This window comes from Peromyscus maniculatus, chromosome 21 (genome assembly GCF_049852395.1).
Source record: "Peromyscus maniculatus bairdii isolate BWxNUB_F1_BW_parent chromosome 21, HU_Pman_BW_mat_3.1, whole genome shotgun sequence".
NCBI lineage: Eukaryota > Metazoa > Chordata > Mammalia > Rodentia > Cricetidae > Peromyscus > Peromyscus maniculatus.
The window spans coordinates 31042132-31050873 of NC_134872.1; positions in this window are offsets into that span (position 1 = coordinate 31042132).

An 8742-nucleotide genomic window follows, 5' to 3' on the forward strand; every position below is an offset into this window, starting at 1 on the left:
GCAGGATATAGAGCATTTTCATCATTTTTAGAGTTGATAAATATTTTCTCCATAGTCATCAGTGTTGGAAATGTGTTATATATATATATATATGGCCACAGTATGTTAGACAACTTTAGAAAATATTGAAATCACTGCCTATATCTTCTTTGACCATAATACAATCAAACTTAGAATTGACCAGAAATGCTTATCTAGTAACTACACAAACTCATGAGATTAAACAGCTCATTACTGAATGATGAATGAGTCAAAAAGGAAATAATTTTTTTCCTTGAACTAAATGAAAATGAAAACACAATACAATAAAACCTCTGTGACACAACAAAACCAGTCTCATGTGGGAAATTTAAGTGCTTACATTAAAATGTTAGAAAAAAAACAAAATAAATGGCTGAATGGTGCAACTCAAAAATTTGTAAAAACAAGATAGCAAAATCAAAACCCAGCTGACAGAAATAATAAAATTCAGAGCATAAATTTATGAAATAGAAACAATGAAAAAAAATTGGAAGAAACAGTGAATCTATTATCTGGTTCTTTGAGAAGGTAAACAAGATAGACAGACCCTTCACTCAACTAAACAAAATAAAGAAGGAAAAGACCAAAATTAACAAAATAAGAAATAAGAAGGAAAACATTACAATAGACATCAAAGATATTCAGAACATTATAAGGAATACTATAAAATCTGTACTCCATTAAGTTGGAAAACCTAAAAGAAATGGGTGAATTTATAGATTCAGCCAAACAACAAAAATGAAACAGAGAACCTAAACAGACCCATACCACACGAGGAGATTGAAACAATAATTAAAAAACTTTCCAACCAAAAAAAGTTCAGAGTCAGATGGATTTGCAGCAGAATTTTATCAGACCTCAAGGAAAAACTGCAGCCCATCCTTCTCTCTCTCTCTCTCTCTCTCTCTCTCTCTCTATATATATATATATATATATATATATATATATATGAAAGAAGCAGAAGGAGCACTCCCAAACTTCTACAAAGCAAGTATCACTCTATCACTAAAACCAGATAAAGATACAGCAAGAAAAAAAAAAGAAAGAAATGAAGAAGAAAACTATACACAGGCCACTATCCCTGATGAACACAGATTCAAAAACGCTCAATTTAATACGTGCAAGTCAAATACAGACATACATCAAAAAGATTATCAACCATGACTACATTTGCTTTATACCAGAGGTGAAAGGATGGCTCAACATATGCAAAACAATAAATGTAATAAACCATGTAAGTGGATGTAAAGACAAAAACCACATGATCATCTCAATACATGCAAGAAAAGAACCTTTGACAAAACCAATATGGCTACATAACAAAAGTCCTAGAGAATGTAGGGCCAGTGAAAACATAACCACATAACAATAAAAATAGACATATGAGAAGCCCAGAGCCAACATCATCCTAAATGGAGGAAAGTTTGAAGTAAACCCGCTGAAGTCAGAAATGAGACAGAGCTGCCCACTTCCCTCACTGCTTTTGAATATTATGCTAGAAGCACTAGCTGGAGCAATAAGCTAAGAGAATGAAATTAAAGAAATACTAATAGGAAAAGAAGTCAAATTGTGTGTGGATAATATGGTATTATACATAAGAGATACCAAGTATTCTACCAGAAAACTAGAAACAATCAGCAATTTTAGCAAAGTTGCAGGATGCAGAATCAACAGACAACCATCAGTAGCCTGCCCATACCCTACCAACAAATCTATAGATAAGGGGATCATAGACACATGCCATTCACAATAGCCTCAAAGAAAATAAAATATTTATCATATAAACCTCACCTAGGACACGAAAGACTTCTACAATGAAAACATTACTCATTTGAAAAAAGATAAAAAACACTAGAAAATGGAAAGACATTCCCTGCTCATGGATTGATAGGATTAACTTTGTGAAGATAATCATTTTTCCAAAAACCATTTACAGACTCAATGCAATAGCAATTAAAACCCCATCTCATTCTTCATACAGAAAGAAAAATCTATCATAAAATACATATAGAACCACAAAACTCCCCATAGAGCCAAAACATTTCTGAGAAAAAAAGAAAAATGCTGGAGGGAATACCATTTCATGTCTCAAGATGTATTACAGAACCAAAGTAATGGTAATAATATGATACTGGCACAAAATCAGACATGTAGACCAATGGAACTAAATCAGAAACATGAGCACACATAACTTGAATCACTTAATATTTGACCAAAAAATGCCAAGAACATACACTGGAGAAAAGGAAATATTTTCAACAAATTATACTGGGAAAACTGAATGTTCAAAGTACAAAAAATGAAATTAGACCCATATCTATCACCTTGTACAAAAACTAACTCCAAATGGATGAGAGACCTAAATATGAAACCTAACACACTGAACCTGCTATAAGAAAACACAGGCAGTACTCTATATGACACATGTATAGGAAAGAACTTTCTGAATGGCAATTCCTTAATTCCCAAGGAATTAAGACCAACAATTGACAAGTAGGACTTCATAAAACTAAGATGCCTCAGCACAACTGAAGAAATAAGTAATGTGGTAAAAGCAAGACCATAGAATGGGAGAGAATCTTTGCCAGCTACATATCTGACAGAGAACTAATATCTAGAATATACAAAATTCTAAAAACAGAGTCGGAAAACAAATGACCCATTCAAATATGGCCTTGGGATAAGAACAGAGAGTTCTCAAAAGAAGACAAAAAAGTGGCTAAGAAATCTCTGAAAAGAGAGTTCATCGTCCTTAGCAATTAGGGAAATGCAAATTTAAAAAAAAATACTAAAAAATGTGGGGATTTCATCTTACTCCAGTCAGAATGGGTAGGTCAATGAAACAAATGGGAACCCATATTCACTGTTGGTAGGCTTGCAAACTTGTCCAGTCACTCTGGAAATCAGTGTAGAGAATCCTCAAAAAGCTAAAAACAAATTTACCACATGGTCCTTGGCACAGGCCTAAAGGACTTGACATCCTCCTTCCCATATACTTGCTCAGCCATATCCACTACTTGTTTTATTCACAATAGCTATGAAATGGAAAAGACCTAAATATCCCTCAGCTGATGAGTGGGTACTGATGAGTGGGTACTGATGAGTGGTAAATATACACAATGGAATACTATTTATCTGTAATAAAAAAAATGAAATCACAAACTATTTCAGGTAAATGTTTGAACTAGAAAAGATCACATTGAGTGAGGTAACCCAGACTCAGAAAGACAAATGTCTATGGCTGTTTTTGAAGTATAGAAACTGTACATGTGTAAAGATCCTTACTTGGTGCTCTTTGGAATTGCAATTCAGAAAACACAGATTCAGATAGTTTTAAACTGGTGTTCTGAAACAAAGCAGGGAACATAGCGACTGATATGATAGCTAGTGGGGTTGATGTGTTATACAGTAGTAAAATTTTCTTTGTGAGGAAACTACTGTTGGAATTGAGAATTAAGCCTTACAGCCATAAAGATAAAGGACAGCATATCCTTAGTTCAAAGGGCAGAAGACCAGAGTCTGATAACCTGCTGAGCTGCATTAGGAGTCTCAGCTCAGTATGCTGTCTGTTCTGGAGGTCTGCAGTCAAGGGCAGATGTGGACAGTCTACCTTCCTGTGTAGTGTTACCATCCTGCAGGAATTTAATATTCAAACTACTTCTCACCTGGTTTTAGAGCTCCTTCCTTGTCTTGCTTTTCACTGTGATTTCTCCTTTCTTCTTCTATCATATGACAAACAGGAAAGTGTGTCTTCTGGAGAGTATTTGTTGTGCCTGTTCCCTGACTAAAGGCCATGCCCTGCTTCACGCTTCTTCATACTCTTTCCTTGCCCAGCATGAGGGACCTGCAGAGTAGTTCATCTGAGGTTGGCTATTCTAGGAGTAAACATGTCATTCAGAATTTACCCAGAGCTGCTCTGTGTCACTCATGGCTGCAGGCAGAGAATATATCTACATGAAAAGGGTTTTATTAGTAAATATTTCTCTGAAGAAAATTCTTTCCTGGTTCCTGAAGCAGGTTTGTTGATAGGAAAACTCAAATCTAGTTGACAAATTTAGCAAAGATGAGTAATTGTGTTAATGAAAATACTTGAGACCAAGGAATCCTGATGCTTGGACCCAGGATAGGACACTCTGATTAGGGAAGTCTGGGAAGCAACCTGGGCCTGTGTATTTTAAAAAACCACTTGCACAATTTTAACATGCATGTCAGGGTAGAACCACTGGTATTAGATCCTTCAGATTAAGTTAGTAGAATATTCTTTCATGAAATTATCATTCTAGACATATATGTGTGGATAAACACACATATAAGCATATTTATTTATCCATATTTTTACACACATAAAATTTTCAATTATGTAAAAACATTAAGTTTAACATATGTTATAGTATGTATATTTCCTTTGAATAGTATAATTATTAGAATTGGTAAATAACGTTTTAAGCAGAACTGGGTACCATGCTTTGAATTTTCCCAATAACCTGGAATCAACCAAGATAATTCTTAAATATATCCACATTCCTAGGGCTCAACAGTAGGGCCAGAACTGTTTAATACAGTAAATATGCAGTTGATATCTGTAAGTTAGATTCATGAAGGAAAAGAAAAGCCTGAGTGTGGCACATAAAGTTGATCTCAGTTTACCTAGACAACTTTTCCTTGTGTTGGAGCAGTTGGTGTTGAGTCACAGTGTCTTGGGTGGCAGTGCTGTGACAGGCCTGGGGTATAACCCCTTAATATAAATGGGTGTGCATCCACCAGTTTCTGCTTTCCAGTTTGCTCTATCTGCCCATTACAGCAGCACGGTTTAAAATCCATTTTTCTTGAACAGGAGAAAAAATAGAGATACAACAAAAGAACTTCAGCCTCCTTGGCTCTTTGTACTTGGTGGAACTCCTTATTTGAAACATTTTATCCTTACAATGTCACATTTTATAGCTAGTGGAAACAAATGGGCCCAGTGGTACTCTGTACATATACTCCCGGCCAAAAGACATAATTGAAATAAATTGTAAGAAACATCAAATAGTTTTTAAAATATTAAAAGTTCCGAGAAAAACCTGCTATCTCATAGCTATAGATATTTTATTTTAGTTTTCATTTTCTAGCAAGTGTTTTAGGAACACCTAGAACAAACAGCAGTAAGTAATTCATCACTCGCAGGAAGTAGAGTTTTCCACAATACCATTTTTGTGATGGCAGAAAGACCTGGAGGGAAGTTTTGAGACTGGTAAAGACAGCCAGTCAGGGTGTTAAGGTTGCTTTTTAAGATGATAGGAATGACCTGTGATTGCATAGTGAAGGTAGTGTGACAACTCTGTAAATGTCACTGAATGACAAAAATCACTGGAATATTAGAACAAAGCAAATGATTTGGGGTAACCTTCAGTCCTCTGAGTAAGCCACAAACAAACAGGACTTTTCATTTAAGGACATTTGTAAACTTTCCAACCCTTATCTCTTTGAAGGACTTTCCATGCTAAAATTTTAAAGACGAAATTCATGCAATACTCTTAACTACCAATAGGTTTAGAAAGCAAGAGTCCTTGTACTGAAATATGAAAATTACAATATTTGTGTAGGAGCCTTTTCTTAGATTGAAATTAATGGTGTGTCATGGAAATAAAAGAAAGATAGGCATCCCTGGAAGCAGAAGGATCTCTATTCAGATCTGTCTCCGTTGTCAATTAGGCAATGGCCACACACCTGCCCTGAATTTGGTGTTTTCAAATCCTCACTAACTTAGATAAACTGACTAGTTAAAACAGCAAAAGGTCTGAAGTCTGCACCTTTAAATCTTTTTTCTATTTTCACTGTTGTCCTGTCTTGTGTTCCTCCATTTCAGCACTTCAGATTTTACCATGTTAATCCCAAAGATTGAGGAGAAAGACCACCCACACAAGTCATCATGGCCAAATTAATTAAAGCAATTTTTTTATTCCTGCACATGGGCTGTTTCTCCCTAAAAGGTGGATTCAAGAGATCAGCATTGGACATGAGAAAGACAAATATATATATATATATATATATATATATATATATATATATATATATATATATATATATATATATATGGAGTAGGGGCTTTCCAAATGGGGAATTTGGTGAGCAAAATTAGGGTTATAAGAGTAGAACGTAAGCATAACAAATTAGTCATAATGACTTCCTGAAACAAAGACATGATTGCAAGGTAGTCATAATAAGGTAGTCATAGCAGCAGGTAATCAAAACAAGGTAGTCATAACAACCTTTTGAAACAAAGGAAGGGTTGCAAGATGGTTTTGAAATAAAGACATGGTTGTCATTTCCTGGAAAGACAATTCAGAACCATTTGTAGTTAAGGTTTAATCATAAACAGGAATGAGCTCAGGTTGTCTTTACTATAAGATGGCTTTTAAGTCTAAAATGGAAGCAGGCTAGTTCACCAACTACCTCAAACTTCTAAACCTAATTCCATAAACTCTCCCAGATGCCAATCTGGCTGACACAGCTCCTCCCTATCAAAAGCAGAACATATTAAGTTATATTATCAAAATTGTCTGTGCTGTTCAAGTAGAGATACTGTGTCTAGATGGGATTTAGCCTTCCTATTCCAGAATAATATGTTTGTCCTCCAAATCCCTGTTCTGGGTCAGGCTGGCCCTGTGACTCTGACTGGATAAAAGAGAACAAAATAGTGCAATTCTCTGCTCACCTTGGAATTGGGCTGGTAACATCCCTCAAGAAGTTATTCTTCTGCAACTCTGAGGGAAACTTCCTGCTGTGACTCTAACTACTGAATCAATTACAAATAGACTTGTCTTCCTTAATTTAAGACCATGAAATTCCTCTCCTTTATTTTGCTATTTTAGGACTACCTGCTTAGGCAATAGGTACCCTCTCCTTCTATATTCATATAAACTTTTACCTAACTAATGTCTTTTAAAGAAAAGAGTGTAGCAATCCACATTTGATCTACAAAATAGCAGATTACACATGGATTTGGAATTCCTGAATGGAGGAGATGGACTCACTGTGGGGCTGAGTTCACCTTGAGCAGAATACATCAATGTGGTTTCCTGCCATCTTGGCTAAGGGAGGCCATTGAAATGGAAGCAACCATGTGACCTGGCTATCTTCTTTGCTAACTATATCAAAAAGAAGGCTGACAAATATCATGTGGCTTCACTACCATCTTGGTAATGTCACCAGATGGTACAAGCCAAAATGTTGGCACCCAATAAAATTTCATATTCCCACTGATACTGGGCATCATCAAACCCCTTTTATATTTAACTAAGTAATTAATAATTAAATATTAAACTATATTTAGTTATATTTAACTGTATTTAGTTATATTTAACTAAAAAAAATCAGACCTCCAAGTGTTTAATATTTAATTTTAATGTTTTGTTTTGTTTTCATGTGGGTGCAGTTTTTTTTTTTTTTTTTTTTCCGATACAGGGTTTCTCTGCGTAGCTTTGGGCCTTTCCTGGAGCTCACTTGGTAGCTGGCCTCAAACTCACAGAGATCCGCCTGGCTCTGCCTCCCGAGTGCTGGGATTAAAGGTGTGCGCCACCACTGCCCGGCCTTGGGTGCAGTTTTTACATGATACATTTACTACCTTCTAAGACCTAAAAGTTTTTTTAGCCAAGTGTCTCCAACACTGGCAGACTTATGAACGAAGCTAACCCTTGAAGGTTTACAGGTGCCTGGTGTTAAACTAATTAAAAAAGAAGTAATTGTAGAGATTGAAGGCAGAGAAAGAGACTTGGTCTGACCTTAAGTGGGACTACGTCTATTCATGGTGAGGGGGGATTTTGTCACACACTTGTGCAGATGGCTGAAATGCCTACAGAGTTAGATGGGAGGTGGCCCTTCATAGAGGTGGAAATGAATTCAGTAGACTGCAGGGCGTTAAGTCTCAGAAACCCAGGACAAATGGATAACTGTGATGCCTATTAGCATATCGAAGCAATGCTGGCCAGCTCTCCCAAGATCATTCAGTACCTGTGGCTTCTCACAGCACTTCTTACCCCACCCTCTACCCTAAACTTCTCCCTCCCACAGGTCAGCTTTCTGCTTCCCTTCCCCTAGGCAGATCTCTATATAAGCCAGCTATTTTGGCTACTGGCTACACGGGTCTCTTGGCCTCTTGTCCCTGGCCACCTCGCTTGGTCCATATCTCCTCTCTTCCTCTCCTTCCCCTTTTTTCCTCTCATGGTCTGGTTTAGCCTGCCAGCCATATTCAGTCTAGAGTCTTCTCTCTGCCTGCTTTCTCCTTTATATCTTTAATTAAAATCTCCACACTTTAGGAGGAGTCATGGCCTCCTTCTTTAATTTCATTTGTTCATTCACAAGGGAAGCTGGGAACCCTTCAGGAAGAAACTATTGTTCCTAATTCTGAGAGGATATTTTTAAAACGCAGAGCAGGGTGTTATAACTGCCTTAAATTTTTTTTTCTGAAAAGGGTCATTGTCAGAGGGTGTAATTATAGGTTCACTGAAGCGGGGTGTCCTGTAGTCATGTAGCAGAGGAAGAGTCTTAATGATTCACTGAAGTGGGTCAAGCGATTGCTGTCTTGTATTCCTGAAGAGACATGGATAATAATTACTAGATGGCTGTAAGCAGATGATATATTAGAGTAAAGCAGATATTTCTCAGGAAGGTTGAGGAACAGGGTGGAATAGAAGCAGGAGAAATGAAGTAGGCTGGGGAGACAAGGTGGGCATAGTGTTC